Genomic DNA, 18,352 nt, shown 5'->3' with positions numbered 1-18,352 from the left:
TCTAAAACATTCCAAGAAGGCATGCATTCTGTAGACCTGTGTATCAATGTTGATGGAGTTCCTCTCTTCAAATCTACATCTGTGCAATTTTGGCCTATTTTGTGCTCTTTTCACCAATTCCAGCCTTTCATTGTAGCATTATTTTGTGGAGGGTCCAAGCCTGAATCAGTTGATGATTATGTGAGTGACTTTTTAGAGGAGTTAAAGTTACTCACCAATAATGGCATTCACTTTGAAGATAGAGTATTTAATGTTACAGTGAAGGCTTTTATATGTGATGCCCCTGCACGCTCATATCTAAAATGCTGCAAAGGACACAATTCATACTTTGGCTGCGAAAGATGCAAACTTAAAGGGAGCTGGGAGGGAAGAGTTGTTTTCACAGGGGATGAGGCATGTAATGATCGTAGAGATGAACAAATCAAGAACTTTGAGTACAAGGAACACCAACAAAGACTTTCTCCCTTAGCTGCTGCTGGAATTGGGTGCATAAGCCAATTCTCCCTTGACTACACCACATCTAGCTTGTCTTGGTGTTGGCAAAAGAATTCTTATTTTCTTAAAGCAAGGACCACCTAAATGTCGACTGTCTGTCAGGCAGAGGAAAGAAATTTCTGATAATTTGGAAAGATGCCTGGGGAATTTTCTAGACAGCCAAGATCCCTCTCAGAGCTTGACAGATGGAAGGCTGGAGTTCCGCCAGTTCCTTTTGTATACAGGTCCCATTGTGCTTCGTAATGTTGTATCAAAGGAACTATACACCCATTTTCTGATGCTAACAGTTGCTCTTTCCATTATGTTGGACTCGGATGAAAGAAAGAGAAATGCCTCAACTATCTCAACTATGCCCAAAAACTGCTTGATACCTTTGTTGACAATGCTCAGCATTTGTATGGACCAACATTTGTTGTATATAATGTGTACAGTTTGAGACATCTACATCAGGATGTGGTACAATTTAATTGTTCCTTAAATTATGTATCTGCATTCCCATTTGAAAACTTTTTACAGTCCTTGAAGAAACTAGTGCGGAACAGTCATAACCCTATAGCTCAAGTAGTAAAGAGAATGAAGGAGAAGGAAAGAGTTCAGATCAACTATGAAGCACCTGGTTCACGGATGTATATTTCATCAAGACAAAAAGACTGTTGTTTCCTGTTGGATAATGAGGACTTTGCATTTGTGAAGGAGAAAAGAGCAGACAGAAGTCTTCTATGTGATGTTGTACGACAGACTCAGACTTGTAACTTCTTCACTGAACCATGTGAGTCAAAACTGCTTAATATTATATATGTTAATAGTCTGGAGGTGCATGCAAGGGAGAAATTCCTCTCTGTAAAAGAGTTGCACAGAAAAGTAGTGTGTCTCCCATATGGTGCTGGTTATGTCCTTTTCCCTCGTCTTCATGGCATAGAACATAATCCTGTTCCATGAAGAAGTTGCAACTTTGATTCACACAGGATGCTTCAGTCTGCTCTTTTCTCATGGTGAAGTTTATATTTTAAAGTTTGTGAGGAATTGTATGTAGTGAATACCATCTAACTACAAATGTATAAATAAAGCAGAATGTTTATTATTGAATTATGTGTTTTTATTGAGTATAATCATTATAAGCGAACACAAGTTTAGTAATCAGCACCACAATCTGAATTAAGACTCAAAATTAAAATGTGTATGTCTGTTTCAGGTGATGTGGACACGCGCTGTTTGGATAGATCAGGAGGGGGAGGTTGAGGGAGTCTTGAACTCAAACTGGGTGGATGCCCGAAGAGAGTATGTGTGGTGGCCGAATGATCCAAAGCAGGCCACAAAACTATACAAAGAGAAGGCCAACCCTAATAAAGATACTTGGGTTACCTTCAAGCTCATTAAAATTAAACATACATCAGGTATAGCTTTCTTTGAAAATAAGAGCAAATTCCTGTTAATTATTATAAATTCCGATTGAATATTTACAGTAACTGTCTATGTACATGTATTAGTGCAACAATACCCTTTTCATATTTGATCCTATGTACTGTAAATATTATTATTTGTAGACAAGAAATCAGAGTGTGATCACTTTGATTTAACCACCTCTGTTACGGATGCTGAAGACGAGGATGAGACACATGGTATGTAAAAGTAACAATCTCAATCTCAATAGCTATATTTTTAAACAGTTCTTAATATCAACTGATGCCTCATTTAGCTTGTACCTTGTTATTGATTTTTTTACAACTCTTTAAAATAAGTCATTTTGAAAGGTGTTCTGTATGAAAATGTTAAAAATCTTATTAGATTTGTTGATAATGGAAATTGATAAAAATTTTGGTTAGCTTATTCTATGTTAAACTAATTTTCAGTATTATATTGAAATATGATAATTTTCTATTATATTACAGACTTTGATTCTGATGCTGCTACTCCAAGTAAGTCAATTTCTCTCCCTTCAAAGTTCACAAAATAAAGGAAATAAATGTATTGTAAAAAGTTACAGATCAAGTTGATTAAATAATTTAATTTGATATGAAATATTTTACTGCCATATTTTTTCTGTTAAGAAAAGAAGAAGCCACCAAAGCTGCCAGTGCCACCCCCCAAACTGAGATTCTCTCCTAGGAAGAGTGTCTCCCAGAGCTCACTCAGCTGTTCAAGTACGCTTAAAGGTAGTTTATTGGAATTAAAGTTAAAATGTTTTCTTAATGTACTTAGAAGATAACCATCATCAATCATATTTAAAGACAAGTTTACACCATTTTTTATGTTATTGAAGCCCAACCATCAAAGGTGAGAACCTCCCCAAGGAAAAAAACGGTGCCGAGTTCTGGCTTCAACATTCCTGAAGGTATTACTACATTTTTTGCCTACATCTAATTACTCTATGAAATTGAGATGAAGTTCAATGACAAACTAAATGACTAAATTGAAATATTAAGTTATGTGATAAAGCAGTGGTTCTCAAACTTTTTGGACCAAGTACCACCCCTAATCCAACCAAAGCATCCAAGTACCACCTACAAGTCATCTTCTCATAGGAACCCCAGAAATTCTCAATGACCAACATGAGCGCGCGTGCACACACTCACACATACATATAATAAATATTATAATAATAAACTTAATTTGATATAGCGCCTTTAAAGGTGGCTTCTCAAAGTGTTTTACAGAAAAAAAACATTAACAACAACTAATAAAAAAGCACCATTTCAGTGAGAGGGGTGAACCTGTTTAGTTGAGCAAAGCAGATGTGAATTAATTTTTCGAGCCTTGATACAATTCACAACGGAGTCTAACAGATATTAAATCGTCAAGCATTTTCTTGACGGCAAAGATCTCGCGGTGGATGTTGTAATGCGTACATTAATTTCTGGAGCAACCAATCTAATTCGTGCAACTACACCGTTATGTCGGCTTGTCATTGCTCTAGCACCGTCTGTACAAACTCCGACGCATTTTATCCAGTCGAGGCCATTCTCTTCGATAAATTCATTCAGAAGCTGAAATACGTGCTCTCCTGTAGTTCCTGTTGGTAGCGGTTTACAGAACAGAAAGTCTTCATGGGACATGCCCTCAAACTCGTGTCTAACGTAAACGAGCAAATTGGCCAAATCGACTACAGACTCATCTAATTGCAGTGAAAAACATCTGCTCATCTTAACGCGCTCTATCAGTGTACTTTTGATATAATCCTTCATTTCAATAATTCTATGAATGACTGTGTCTTTCAGGGGGAGGGGGGCAGCAGGTCGAGCTGTTTAGCAGCTTTTTCTCCACACATAATACGTGTCAGCTCTTTTGCCAACGGTAAATAAGGTTCTTCAAAAATAGTGTATCTTACCTGCTTTAGCAATCAGCAAGCTTGCATTTTTCCGCGTTTCCGTTTTTATTTCCGTATTTATTTAAAGTTTTTATTTCATGCGCATGGGAGCGAAACACAGAGACACTCTGTGTATTTTTCTCAAATTAGAACAGTTCTTAAATATTTTTCTGTTATCACGCTTTCGTGTGCTGCGTTCGTAGCACGTATTTCTATGCATTCCTGTGTTTACAACGTTAGCATTGTTCCAAAATCACGGACATTCTCCTTTCTCCCTATTTGCTGGAGATACAGTAGCTTTTTTTAAATACAATTGGTCATTTGCATCCGTAGCACGCATTCCTATAGAGTGGTATAGAATTACAGAGTATCTCTTGTGTCCACTGAACTATTAGCGCGCACTGTATCGTAGTACGTAGGCTGCGTATTCGACACGTATTAAAATACAAAATATGAAAACCCGTCCCGATTTTTCAGCACACACGACACAGTTCCAGGATCATTTGGCGTACCACTTGGCGGCACTCCATGTACCACTGCCGGTACGCGTACCACAGTTTGAGAACCACTGTGATAAAGTAAATGTTTTCCATAACTGATTTCTTTTCAGAGTCTCCCAGGCAGAAGACCATGTCCAGACCAGAAGAGAAGAGAGAGAGATATCCTCTTTCAGAAGGAAGTAAGTACAGTTAAAATGAACTACAGATGTGGGAATTTTTTATTTTTAAGATTATTAATTGCATGTAGCACATTAGCAACACTACAGTAATGCTAATGTGACAACGGTGTAAGAAAATCCTAACCCAATTCCTTTTAAATGCTGACATAAAATGTAAATTATTTCAGAGTTTCAGAAGCGGGTATTGGGCCTCCTGATAGAGATGAGGGATGAATTGAGGCGTTTGGGTAAGTCCACGGAACCGGTGGACTCCCAATTCCACATCAGGAGGCTGACCACAATGGAAGAGTTCTGTGCATACGAGCAAGCACTTGACAGCATGGACAATCAAAACCTGCTGGTATGATATTATATTCTCACTGTGGTGTAGAAAATATTCACTACCAATATTCTAGGTTTCAGATGGGTCATAATTTTATAGCCTACATTTGATTAATATGATCCATCTCTGGCATAAGTTCATATTTTTAGTTTATAATGTATAATCTTGCTTATCCTTTAATGGCAAAATAAAGTGTTTTCATGTTCTAAAAAGTTACTACAATTTTTTTTTACTTTGAAAAATGGTCACTTTGTATTTTTAGACTGAGAAAATACTGCAAAAAAGTGCAGTTAATACGTGAAAATGTGTTTGTTCCATGAATGTGTAAATGGGTATGTCTGATTAGTTGATTAATGAAGATCTAGTAGTAAAAATAGCTTCTAATATTATTTCTAATATAATATTATTTCCAGATAAACCAACTTCAGAGAGTAGGCGGCAGTGATGTCAGAGAGAGTGTTTTCACAGTCTTGTCAAGGTATTGCTTATTGATTTTTTAAAATGTTTTTACATTACATTTTTACTTCGATCAAATTAACATATCCACGGAATTGAGCTTATAGATACCTATGTGTTGACCACTGAATGTGCAAGGTGTAAAACTGCAAAATTGTCTTTTAAAATATAAGGATTACAGTACTACATTTGATCCTAAATATTTGAGTAAATAAATGTTGAGTGGAAACTCAACTTGAAAAAATGTCTAAACTCAGTGAAAATTTGGTTTTCAGACTTATGACAAATGAACTGATGACAGAATTCAACTTCGCTGGCACAAACCGAAAATATAAAAAACAAAAGAGGGGCCTGGGAGACACAAATCTTTATAGAGTAATTAAAGGTACTCCTATTCTATGTTGTACTTTCAAACTTTGGGTACTCTTTAATTAGGACAGACTTTATTGCTCAATTGCTGTGATGCAAGCCACATTTTATCTGTTTATTTCAGCTTTGAGCTTAGTAAACCTTAATGGTTCATTTTTGAGATTATACTCAAGAAGATATTAACCATCATTTATTTGAGTAGTAATATTATATAATTTTCTCCTAGCTGCGGTGCTGAAGTCCCACCCTACATCGAAAGAAAAAGATATAAAGGAGCACGCAATGCGTTACTTGAAGAATGCATATGCAAGGCAGGGGGCCAGGAGATCTGGACACTGAAAATAATAGGTTTCTGGTCCTGTTAGGACAATTAGACAGGGTTTGCAAATGGTGGACAAAAATCGTCTTAACTTCCATTGTAATATTTGTTTTTTTTTGGAAATATATAAGTTGTACATTTTAAAATTTATATTTGAATCAAAATGTGGTTTTGAGTTAGATAGTGTGTTAATGTAATTAGTTTGTGTTTGTCATTACTATACTGTATATTGATGTTACCAGAATTTGTAGCTGAAGTTTAAGACTAGTTGTGTTTTTTTATGATTATTGTCCATATGTTGATTGTTGATTGATTGCATACAATGTATAATTTAATTTTTCAGGTGTGAATGTGTATTTTCAGAATAAATTTCCAAACCAAATCATTGGCTTGGTTTACTTGTTTCTACACCTATAAAACCTATCTTTGATGTATAATAGACCTCTACCCATATACGTATAATAGACCTCTAATGTTATCTGTATAATAGACCTCTAACCATATACGTATAATAGACCTCTAAAGTTATCCGTATAATAGACCTCTAACCATGTACGTATAATAGACCTCTAACCATGTACGTATAATAGTCCTCTAAATTTATCCGTATAATAGAACTCCAACCATTTACAGATGCAGCCATTCAAAATGAGCGGTAAAAGCCCGCGGTACAGTAACCAACCCGCGGGGCACCGTAGGGCACCGCAGGGCAAGTGATTGGCTGGCCAAAATGACCGACAGGGGCACTCGTGGTGCCTTGGTTGGTAGTGCAAAGATTTAATCATTTAATGTCTTTACTGTGCACATTTTAATCCGCTTAGTTTTGAATATTTATATGGATTTTACCACTAAAGGGAAATTTTAGTAGCTGAGCATAAAAAGAAGAGGAGCATAACGCATCTGAAGGTCATAAACGATATTAATTTAGGAACATAAACATTACTGTATGTATGTAAACTGTACTGTGTATGGCTGGTCTTGGTAGTTTAAAGAAAAAATACACAACAGTCTTCCATTTCTCCCTAAACATTTTAAGCATGAAAGTTTTATGAAACGGTACCCAAATATGCGATTGCTGTATAGAATGAATTTTAATTAAAAAAAATTATTTAACACGAACATTAAGCTGTTTACATCTTCCGCCTGAGAACAGTCACCCGTTGCTACCCAATGCAGAAACACAGCCACTAACTAGCAAAGAGAGGACATTAGCTAGCCAATATGATAAAGAAATAAATGATTATTTCGTTTATTTCTTTTGCACATTTATTTGAACATTTCCATCGATTGTACAAGCACTTGGAAACTGTCCAATCCCTAGTTCATCAGGCATTTTCTTTTACGCTGCGGGCATTCTCCTGGTCTGTGTCTTCTAGGATATAATGCCAGCGAACTCTTGTTTTTATGTCCACTATAACAGACAATCTCCTTTGCTTTTAACCGAGCGTTTAATAATTTCCTAAAATGAAAATGATTTACTTTATTTCCCTCACGGGATCAATAAAAGTATCTATCATCTGTCTAAACTATGGGACAGAATTCTGGGGTCTCCCCATACCAGAGATTATGGTAGGGCTTCAGAATGGTGATTGGCTGACACCATCTGACACCCCTCTGATTGGAGAAAAAAGACGTGCTGGTTTGCTATACATACTGTACCAGGAAGAGGATTTCTTTCTATTCAAAACGTGTATTTTAAAAGTTTAAGAAGTAAAAACCTTACAGCGTACACAGATTTCTAAACTGATCAGGATCGTTATCTTTGTCTTATGCATAATAATGTTCACCGCTCTGTCCAGCAAATTAATAATAAACTTTATTTTATATCGCGTTTTAAACGAATAAGTAATTAGATTGCTCATAAACCTAATCACTTGCTTTTTCTTTTTATTTAGGCTCAGATTTCAACTATAGATCGTATTATTAATAACCATAATAACAACCAACCAACAAAAACAACCACATAAACATAATACCAACCAAAAACATAGATAACAACCACAATACAAAATCAAATATATCAAACCATTTTACTCTCGCAAAGTCCTCCTATTATCATAATCCCGCCCCTTATGCAAAACCAAACCTTCCTCCCATCCCAGTTTATCCTGTTTATCATAAACAAAATCCACCTCAATTTTCAACATAAAGCATTACACAAAATCAATACCTCAACACTCCATACTCAACAACGATAATTCACAAACAGCCAGAACATGTAACTACACATGACCTAATTTCCATAGCCCCGCCCCTTATGCAAAACCAACATCCCTCCCCTGTTCTCTCTCTCCCCTGGCAGTTGTAATTGTTTTTATTTTCAAATAAATTTTAGCAAAGTCATGTATTTAAAAAATCTTAAGATTTTTATGTCTTTATTTAGTGGTTTCATTAGTGACAAAGGCTAAACTTTCTTGGAAAAATGTCTGTTATGTAAACCATGTTTGCTATTAATTCATTCAGGGCTAAAATATGTTCATTGTCTTCTAATGAAAGAAGGGTTCCTTTCGCCGTAGTCGGGTTGAAATTAGAAGCTTGCCACGCCCGGACTGTTACACCAACGCATTAGCATGTTAAAGCGATTTCATTGAGGAGCCTAGCCTTTAACTAGTAAGTACTGTACTTACTGGGTTTTTGAGGGGGGGGAGGTGTCTTTCGCTGGAAATCTCGCCTCCTACTTTGAAAATACCCGTGAAACTGGTTCAATTCGTCACAGCCAGCACTCCTGCAGAGAGGGGGGTTGTACTTGCAGTGTATACAGTACACGCGTTATGCTCTTCGTTAATGTCTAAGCCGGAACATATCATTATATCTCATTTTGTATTTCTTAAAAAAAAATCGTTTTCCCAGCCTAACAGTATTGTTTTTAACCTGTAAAGCGCTTTGAGGAGCCACCTTTAAAGGCACCATATACAATAAAGTCCATTATTATTACTATTGTAAATTTGCTGGACAGAGAGGTGAACATTATTACACAGAAGACAAAAATAGCGATTTACGTTGCATTGTGTATCGTGCTGCTTTAATACAGTTTTAAATAATTAAAAGTCTAAACAGTATCAGCTTTATTTATGGGTTTTAAATAAAGGTGATTTAAACGTGATTTAAATCAATATAAATGTTTATATTGTAACGCATAGGTGACTATTCATTGTTATTAAAATGACTTAAATTCGATCATGTTGTGATATTTAGAAATATACATTTGTTTGGTGCGAGTGAAGTTTTATTTAATCTCTGAGCCATACTGATTCTTCTGGAAGCCAGTTTCCGCCAGGGAGTAAAAAAAAAAAACACACTATGGTATTCTCTCCAATGCTGTGCAGTTAAAAACATACCTCTGATGCTGCTCCTAAATGAATATCGTTTATGACCATCAGAAGCTTTATGCTCCTTTTCTTTTTTCCAGTGGATTGAACAGGGAGAGGTATTTCATGATGCACTTTTCACTGATGAAACAACAGTGGCTCTGGAACAGTTTTCAACCATGTCATTTTATAAAAAGGGGAGATATGTACACGTTACTGAAGCTAAAAGTTTAGCCTTTGTCACTAATGTAACCACTAAATAAAGACCTATAGAAATCCCTACGTTACAGACTGTATATGGCTGGTATTGGTAGTTTAAAGAAAAAATACACACCAGTATTCCACTTTCTCCCTAAACATTTTAAGCATCAGAGTCTTACATGTGGTTATTTCGGAAACGTTTGTACATGCTCCTTCTGACCATGTTACCGTTTACTGTTACTGACCATATTAAGTTTAAGTGCCTGTGGGCACTTTTCCTGTCCGTGGGGGGTGGACCGTCTTTCATTAGTAGGTTAATCTGTTCTACTCTGAGAATGTAGAGGGGGTGGAAAGTGCCCGCGGTCATTTAATTAGTATTAAAATTCGCACTGATTCCCTTGCGAAGATACGGACATAGGAATATTCGTGCGTGGTAAAAAAATGGCATAAAAACGACAAAGTGAAGGCTGTGAAAACATTCACAATGTACTTTATACACAAAGCAAATATACCCCCCCCCCCCCCTCTCTCAATTCAATTCAAGCTGCTTTATTAGCATGACAGATGGGTACAATCAGTGTTGGGTATTTACTTTGCTTTGAGATGCCACTTTTAAAGGTGATATATAAAATCAAGGCTTTAACTTGCTTTAACTCCGCAAGTCTGAGTTCTTGTGTCTGTCCTATCCGAACCCGAAAGTATTACAATATGTATCTTTATAGCAGGTGGTGTACAGCTTTTTAGTATAGATTACACTTTTCTAAAATGTATTTAAAAAATAAAAACGATTACAATCTAATCTTTCCACGTTTGATCCCAAAATAAATCTAAACGGGGAGAAAGCTATGCTGAAAGTTTATTAAGATACTTAGAAGACAAAGATATCAATTTATGTTGCATTTGTCTGATTGTGAATCAAAAAACACATATATTTAAACCCGCATTTGCGATTTAAATCAAAACGTTATTTAAATCAATATAAATGTTTATATTGTAACGCCTAGGTGACTATTCATTGTTATTAAAATGACTTAAATTCGATCATGTTGTGATATTTAGAAATATAAATTTGTTTGGTGCGAGTGAGGTTTTATTTAATCTCTGACTCAGTGATGGCCTGGCAAGGTGAGGTGCGCTGGCAGCTATGTGGTGTTACGCAGTGGTGGCCTGACACGGTGAGGTGCCCTGGCAGCTGTATGATGCAGTGGTTGTAACCCCCTTCAAGGGCGGCTCCTGACGCCCTACACAATTAAAAATAAGGGCAATACTATCAACAAGAATATCACAAGCACAGACTATATACAAGCAGAGAAGGAAATTCAGAATCTATATACACAAGAGATAAAACCGGAGAATACTATATACAAAACGGTAGGGCTGTCCACTCTCAAAATAGTTCCAACGGGGAAAGAAGAAAAAAAAAACGGAGAAACAAAACGGTCCAGGAAAAAAAAAATCCAAGAATTCCTTTAGAAAAAAAATCCACAAAAAATACCTTGTCCAGCGAAACAGGAATGGATCTTGACAGGAAAACAGGAAGGGCATCTTGAAGAGAAACAGGTCCAGATGAGGGTCCGGGTGTTCCAGATTACCGCTCGCGGGGTCTAGCATAGGCTCATCATTCTGTAACGGACACGGACTGGAATCCGTGTCAGATCTTATAGAAGACCCTATGCGATGCGGTAAGAGCTGGAGAAAACAGGAGGCGTGGTAAAAAGGAACACACAGGGGTTTAATAGTGCACAAAATAATAGTGACAGTCCGTGAGACAGTGTACAGGGGAAGACAAAACGGCATCCAAATCCAAACGGGTCCAAGGGGAGGTCAAAGCACAGTCCAAGAGTCCATCAACTAGAAATCCATCCTGGGACGCGACAAAGTTAAAATCCCCGGGAGGGGGGAGCACACGGACAGACGAGACATGGAGGTCCAAGGGTGACGGCGCGAGATCCTCCAGACCCCGGGCTCAGGAAACGGGAGGTGTCGGGGATGAGGCCTATGCCCTCAGGAGACGGACGTAGGGTTTCCTGGTGCTAGGCGGGCCTCGCGACATCTTACCCTAATGATGAGCCCCGAGGACTGGAGGAGCTGGTCTTTAAATAATAACGCTAAAAGGGTACACCTGGAGAGCTAAATCACACGAACAATAATGAGAGCAGTGGAGCGCCCTCTAGGGAGGGATGTCGGGCGTGACAGTGGTGGCCTGGCACGGTGAGGTGCGCTGGCAGCTGTGTGGTGTGACGCAGTGGTGGCCTGGCACGGTGAGGTGCGCTGGCAGCTGTGTGATGCAGTGGTGGTCGGGTATGTAGAGGTGCACTGGCAGCTGTGTGTTGTGACGCAGTGGTGGCCTGGCACGGTGAGGTGCGCTGGCAGCTGTGTGATGCAGTGGTGGCCTGGCACGGTGAAGTGCGCTGACAGCTGTGTGGTGTGGCGCAGTTGTGGCCTGGCACGGTGAAGTGCGCTGGCAGCTGTGTGATGCAGTGGTGGCCGGGCACGGTGAGGTGCGCTGGCAGATGGGTGATGCAGTGGTGGCCTGGCACCGTGAGGTGCGCTGGCAGCTATGTGGTGTTACGCAGTGGTGGCCTGACACAGTGAGGTGCCCTGGCAGCTGTATGATGCAGTGGTGGCCTGGCACGGTGAGGTGCGCTGGCATATAATGAATATATTCATGTGCATCCAACACACAGTTCAACGCTAGCAACTACACAAAATCTAAAATATGAGCTCTACTTGCCACTTACAATACCAACAGTACCAGCTAACTTTAGTAGTGACATTTTCATGGATCTTTTTAACAATAAAATTTACAACATCAGACTTCAGACACAATTAAACAGGCCTCAAAAAAGTCTGGTACAAACATTTTCAGCATGGTGAAACATGGTGAACATTTCCACCACTGCGTCACACCACCCAGCTGCCAGCGCACCTCACGTGCCAGGCCACCACTGCATCACACAGCTGCCAGCGCACCTCACCGTGCCAGGCCACCACAGCGTCACACCACACAGCTGCCAGTGCACCTCTACATACCCGACCACCACTGCATCACACAGCTGCCAGCGCACCTCACCGTGCCAGGCCACCACTGCATCACACAGATGCCAGCGCACCTCACCGTGCCATGCCACCAGCTGCGTCAAACCACACAGCTGCCAGCACAACTCACCGTGCCCGGCCACCACTGCATCACACAGCTGCCAGCGCACCTCACCGTGCCAGGCCACCACAGCGTCACACCACACAGCTGCCAGCGCACCTCACCGTACCAGGCCACCACTGCGTCACACCACACAGCTGCCAGCGCACTTCACCGTGCCAGGCCACCACTGCGCCACAACACACAGCTGCCAGTGCACCTCTACATACCCGACCACCACTGCATCACACAGCTGCCAGCGCACCTCACCGTGCCAGGCCACCACTGCGTCACATAGCTGCAAGCGCACCTCACCGTGCCAGGCCACCACTGCATCATACAGCTGCCAGGGCACCTCACCGTGTCAGGCCACCACTGCGTCACACATATTTCAGCGCCATATATTTCATGGATATTATGGAATATAATGGATGGATATCTTAGTTATCTTTCTAGTTCACAGGTTTGCATGCATAATTTAATTTTGAAAGCCACTGAGACATCAGGTACTACTGTTGTATTTATGAAAAAGAAACAAAACAAAAAACATACTAACAACTGTGCCATCCTACTCCTTAGTTAATACATTTTATTATTCATAAACAGTTAACATTGTTAGCAAAATATTTTGAATTATATTTAACCCTATTTTTTCTTTAGTTTTGTATTTAACTTATTATATGATAGTCAGACTTAATGTATATTTGAACAATGAAAATATATTTTTACAAGATTTTACATTAAGCACTTAAAATTAATATGGTTAATAATAGTAAACTATAACATGCTGTAACAAGATCAGTTAAACTGCGAAGAAAATGCTTTCAGAGAAAATGTTTCAGGTGTGAAGAACATAGATCTCCAATGCAATTTCAACCAAACCTGTTCCCACACACCCTGCCCCCACTACCATTAGAATATACACAAACATTTTAGCGTTTCATTCTGAGCAGAAGACCCTCACACCTGAAGAGTGCTGGCTGTGACAAATTAAACCGGTTTTACAGGTTTCAATCACAGACCATGTGACATGGGAGTCAGGAAATTAACACACAGCGCCACCGGATTTGATAACGCTATAAAAACGCTATAAAATAATGTGACTTGGCACAGAACAAGTTTACAGCACAGTACAAAAATAAATGCTGACCATGACTTTAGAAGCATAAATTGCCTTACACTCAATTTAAACACAAGCTGTCTTTAGCCCTCTAAGCTGGTTCATACAGAAATGTAGAGATCCAGGCTCAGAACACACAGCTTCATTAGCGAATACATATGCAGGACAACTAGAGAAGACGTTTTACAGAGGATGGATTTTTAGAAACATCCCATCAGTGACATCACTGAAGTCAACTCCTAGGTACTGTAACTGTCGTGTGGATAGTTTCACAAGAATCAGACAAAGGTTTAAGCATCGCTTGTTCTAGATAAAACTGCAAAAAAAAAACAACAACCAATAATGTACTTCTTTGTGGCTCTGTTTGCCCAAATCATATATTCACAACGTGAAATCTAGAAAATAATATTAAGTAACCAAAATCCGCAATATGGAAACAGAACCTGTGTAATTGTTGATAGATGATGTACTCGTAACATTTTTTCAAGACGAACTACAACATTTAAAAAATGACTTGTATGTACTTGATATCTCTAATCAATCCACGGGTCCCAGCACAAAACGAAACTAAAACGCATACCGTTTCGCGCTTCTTATTAGTTGCTCAAAAGTAATTTGACCGTATGAAATGCATAATATAAACCTAGAAACATATACGTGAGCAGTACTTAAGCACTGTAGTATCGGTGTTAAGACATACCTCTCAAATACTGTAAATCAAGTTAAAAATATCTCAAGACCGATTACATATACATATACATACTGTATACAGTACAGTTTGCATACGGTAATATGTTTATGTTACGCGATTAAAAAATAAATAAATAAAAATGAAAAGTCCAGCACCAGCTGGATTCAAACACACAACCTGCCAGTTAGTAGTCACGCACCTAGACCAGTAGGCTACAAGACAGCTCGCATGAACAGGCAGGCGAAACAGCCCTACACAGCCCTGTCGCAGTACACGGATATAATCATACCGTTATTAAATTCTTTAGATACGCGATTCCATATTATATTCCCTTTTAATCAAATTCGAAAAGTATGCTTGTTGACTCCGGTATCACGTTAGTTAAAGACTTCGAAGCTTACAATGTTTAGGGAGAAATGGAATACCGGTGTGTATTTTTCCAAGTATACAGCTTGTCCAAAGTCATCCATTATTAATACTATTAGTAATATCTTCAGTAAAGGCTTTGATGCATAAATATTTCTGATAAAGGTAGGTTGTGTACTTTTGTCCAACTGAGCAATCTTGCTTTCATAAAATATACCAACATTTTAATGACTGATGATTAACATGCTGTAATACACAGTTCAAAATTAAAGGCTCAAATGCTGTAAATGAGAGGTTAAGCTCCCCCTGGCGGTTTTACAAGGCGACGCCGGATAGTTTCCGGCAGAGCGTCAAATGATACGTGACACCACGTGATACCGCGTGACACCGCGACACGCCCACCGGGGTATGCCGCGAAATACCTCACCCATTTTGAATGGCTGCATCTGTATGTATAATGAACGTCTAAACATAGACGTATAATTGACGTATAACTTTAGACGTATATTAGAATTTCATTCTAGACGAATTGCAGACCACATTTAGACGTCTAAGGTATGCGTTTAATAGACGTATATTATAGGTCTTTTGCCCACTGGGTAGCGAGGGGGGGGGGGGGGGGGGTGGTAAAATTGACCTCAGAGCGAAAGTTCATAACATTTTTAAATTGTAAGCGGGTACAATTAACAGTGACAATAAACGTCCGGATATAGGAGTTATAGTTTTTCATTTGTTTTAAATGCTGTTTTGTATATATAATTTTATATTAATGTAAAGTTTTCTAATTTATAATCACCACATGTATTTCACACAAAAATGTTCTTAATTTCGCATTGCAAAAAAAATAAAACCTCAAAACATCAAGCTTGATTTGTGAACACATCGCTATAAAGAATAGATACATTTTCTTATAGCGATACCGTTAATAAAAACATTTTTCTTAATAATATTCTTAGTGGTCTGTTGGTGAATCAAACACAGACACCGGGGCACATTTTCACCACATTTTAACAGCTATGAAATTTAGACACCGTTGTATGTCTTAAACTAATATAGATTTTAACAGTTATAACATTATAACAGTCTAAAACGTTTTTTAAAAATGTTTCTTACAATAATTTCTACAGCCCAGTACGTGCACGCCCCAATGATACCTAAGATTAATGGTTTTATGGGGGGCCATGTGTGTTTCTTAGAAGAGAATGTTTATCAGTTTGGGTATAAGTACCAACGGTGTAACAGGCGAAGTTTTGGCTGGATTCCAATTCTTACAGTCTTGCGTTATTGACTAACTCGTCAGAATGGATCACGCCGATCAATTACAACAGTCTGAAGATAGTCTATTTACAGACTTAACACTGTTCGATTTGATAGACGAAGACGAGGACTCCACAAATTACAGCGGTATGTATATCTGGTTTATTGTGAGATAAAATTACAACGTCATGGTGCATGTCTCATGTTGACGTGTTGTTACCTATAGTTGCAAAACGTTGTATAATATTTGTATACTAGGCAATATTGTATTATTATAATGGAATTACCAGGGAGTAATGTGGCTGTGACTGTGTGTATCCATTCATTTCCATTAGCCCCGAAAACAACAGCTGTAAAAAGACCAGTTACGGCGCAACCCAACGCTGGTGAGTAATTATGACAATGTTTTGAATAACGCTTTATGACCATGTGAGTCTTAAAGACACACGGGTACTTTCTCCACATCAATACACGTATGTGTCTATTTCACAGACGCGGGCGAAAGGACAAATCAATTCACGTTTAAAAAACCTCGTTTGTGCTTTACAATACCCCCGCAAAACCTTGTGGAGACACATGCAGATGTTCACGTTATACCAGAGGGTGCAGAGCATATTATCAGATCGCCTGGGAGAAGAGGTCGGTATTATATAAAACATTCTTTTAGCATGCACATTTAAACGTGTCTATAATAAAAATTCCCACCGTTTTCCTATTTTTTGGTAATTTGCGGTGTTGAGTTCTTTCACTAATCATATTTTCCCTCTCCGTGCAGAACCCGAACCTTCAAAAAATAAACTGTGACGCAACGCTAAGACGTTAACAGGGTCAACGAACTCAAAACGTCTCAAATCAACAACCAAAGGTTAATATAATTTAAGCATGGTCAAGATGTGTTATGAGCCACTTGCAACCGTTACTTCTTTTGTTAGAATGTTAATTCGTTGAAAGATCCTAGTTCACGTAGTTTTCTGCTTGGGGTTATTAAAAAGCCTTATTTTAAAACTGCTTAGCCTTTAAAGTTAAAAGCGACTGGTCTGTGCCATGGGTCTATATGCTGTTAACCATATCACTTGACCCAGTAGCGCCACCACAGTCTTAAAGGAAACCGGTGTAACAACATGTCCGGGTAACTTGTTCCATTCACCCGCAGCCCTTTGAGTAAGGATGCGCCACATGTGTGGCTTTTTTATCCTAGTTATCATCGTTTTCTGATTTTTACCATTTAGATTGCATTGATTGGTGTGTTGAAAAGTCTTTTATTTTTATCATAGTGTAGTTTTCTGATTTTGGGATATGGTACACTGGCGTGGTATTAAAAAGTATTTTGTTTTTATTCACACAGTCGCTGTATCGACGAGCGGTGAAATAAGTGTGGTGGAAACGTCGGGCCCTAAGGTGGTGACAGCGTCGAAGACGGCCATTAAGACGCTGACCAAAGCCCGACGTGTCAAGCCTTCGGAGAGAAATCAGAAAGCGCCTAAAGACTTGGTGTTGGGTGATGTGCTAGATTCAGTGTGCTGTATTACACAGTCACTATCAATGGCGATCACTAATGAGGTGTCTAAAAAACGAGCTTAGAGTGTTTAAGAGAGGCTTTAGCCGGTGTACAGGCCTTGTTTCCAAAACCGATCCAGGTTTTTACCGCTAACCTCTTAGATATAATTTCTACAGAGGATGCTGCTCTAAGCTCAGGATTTCAGAACATGATGCTGATATTTCATGCTTCATTGGTGCAGATCTCCGGTGATAAATGAGTAAGCATGCGGTCTAAAAAGTGTTTAAAAGACCGACCGCTTGCCAACATCAAGCGTTTGTACATTAATAAAAGAATTAAACTGGCAAAAGCATGTTTGTTGAGACGTAAAAGATTCAGAGAGAGGCCTCAGATTTCACAAGAGCAGCCCAAACCAAACAATGAGAATGCATTGGTGGAAAATAACTTGCCCTGCTGCTGTGGCAGAACAGGATGGCGGTAACTTTGAAAACCAAGAAACGGTTGTGATGAATGTTGTGAATCAGGTTGGTGACGGTGTCGGCGCAAATAGAGGCCCATTAGAGCGTATACGTAGTTATAACCGGTCTTATAATAATTTTAGAGCAACAGAGCACTATGAAGAATTTCGTTTTGTTAATCTTGACAGAATAGCCTCGTATGTACAGGCTATAGACGCTGTACATGGTGCAGTCCAGAGAATATTGGATGAACTTTCTCCAAACATCGGGGCGAATGATTTTGTTCATCTGCGTTTGACTGCGGGTGGTTTTAACAAACCCTTGTTCTCACGCAGGAGATACCCCGGAGAATTAAATGCTGCCGATTTTT

At 38.9% G+C, this 18,352-nt stretch overlaps 3 long non-coding RNA genes across 3 annotated transcripts; all 3 read left to right on the top strand.

Moving 5' to 3' along the window:
* The first annotated feature begins 2,285 nt into the window (after nt 1-2,285).
* Nucleotides 2,286-3,831, top strand: LOC148647679 (uncharacterized). Its single transcript, XR_015926701.1, has 3 exons — nt 2,286-2,411; nt 2,544-2,648; nt 2,756-3,831. It is a non-coding gene; the product is annotated as an uncharacterized LOC148647679 (long non-coding RNA).
* Nucleotides 3,832-4,407: 576 nt separating this feature from the next.
* LOC148647678 (uncharacterized) lies at nt 4,408-6,026 on the top strand. Its single transcript, XR_015926690.1, has 5 exons — nt 4,408-4,478; nt 4,646-4,818; nt 5,214-5,278; nt 5,532-5,641; nt 5,852-6,026. It is a non-coding gene; the product is annotated as an uncharacterized LOC148647678 (long non-coding RNA).
* Nucleotides 6,027-16,035: 10,009 nt separating this feature from the next.
* Nucleotides 16,036-17,873, top strand: LOC148647677 (uncharacterized). Its single transcript, XR_015926790.1, has 5 exons — nt 16,036-16,173; nt 16,362-16,412; nt 16,519-16,665; nt 16,802-16,891; nt 17,372-17,873. It is a non-coding gene; the product is annotated as an uncharacterized LOC148647677 (long non-coding RNA).
* Nucleotides 17,874-18,352: the final 479 nt, after the last annotated feature.

Source organism: Lepisosteus platostomus, chromosome 15 (genome assembly GCF_059453375.1).
Source record: "Lepisosteus platostomus isolate fLepPlt1 chromosome 15, fLepPlt1.hap1, whole genome shotgun sequence".
Lineage (NCBI taxonomy): Eukaryota > Metazoa > Chordata > Actinopteri > Semionotiformes > Lepisosteidae > Lepisosteus > Lepisosteus platostomus.
This window is presented reverse-complemented; position numbering and strand designations above follow the sequence as displayed.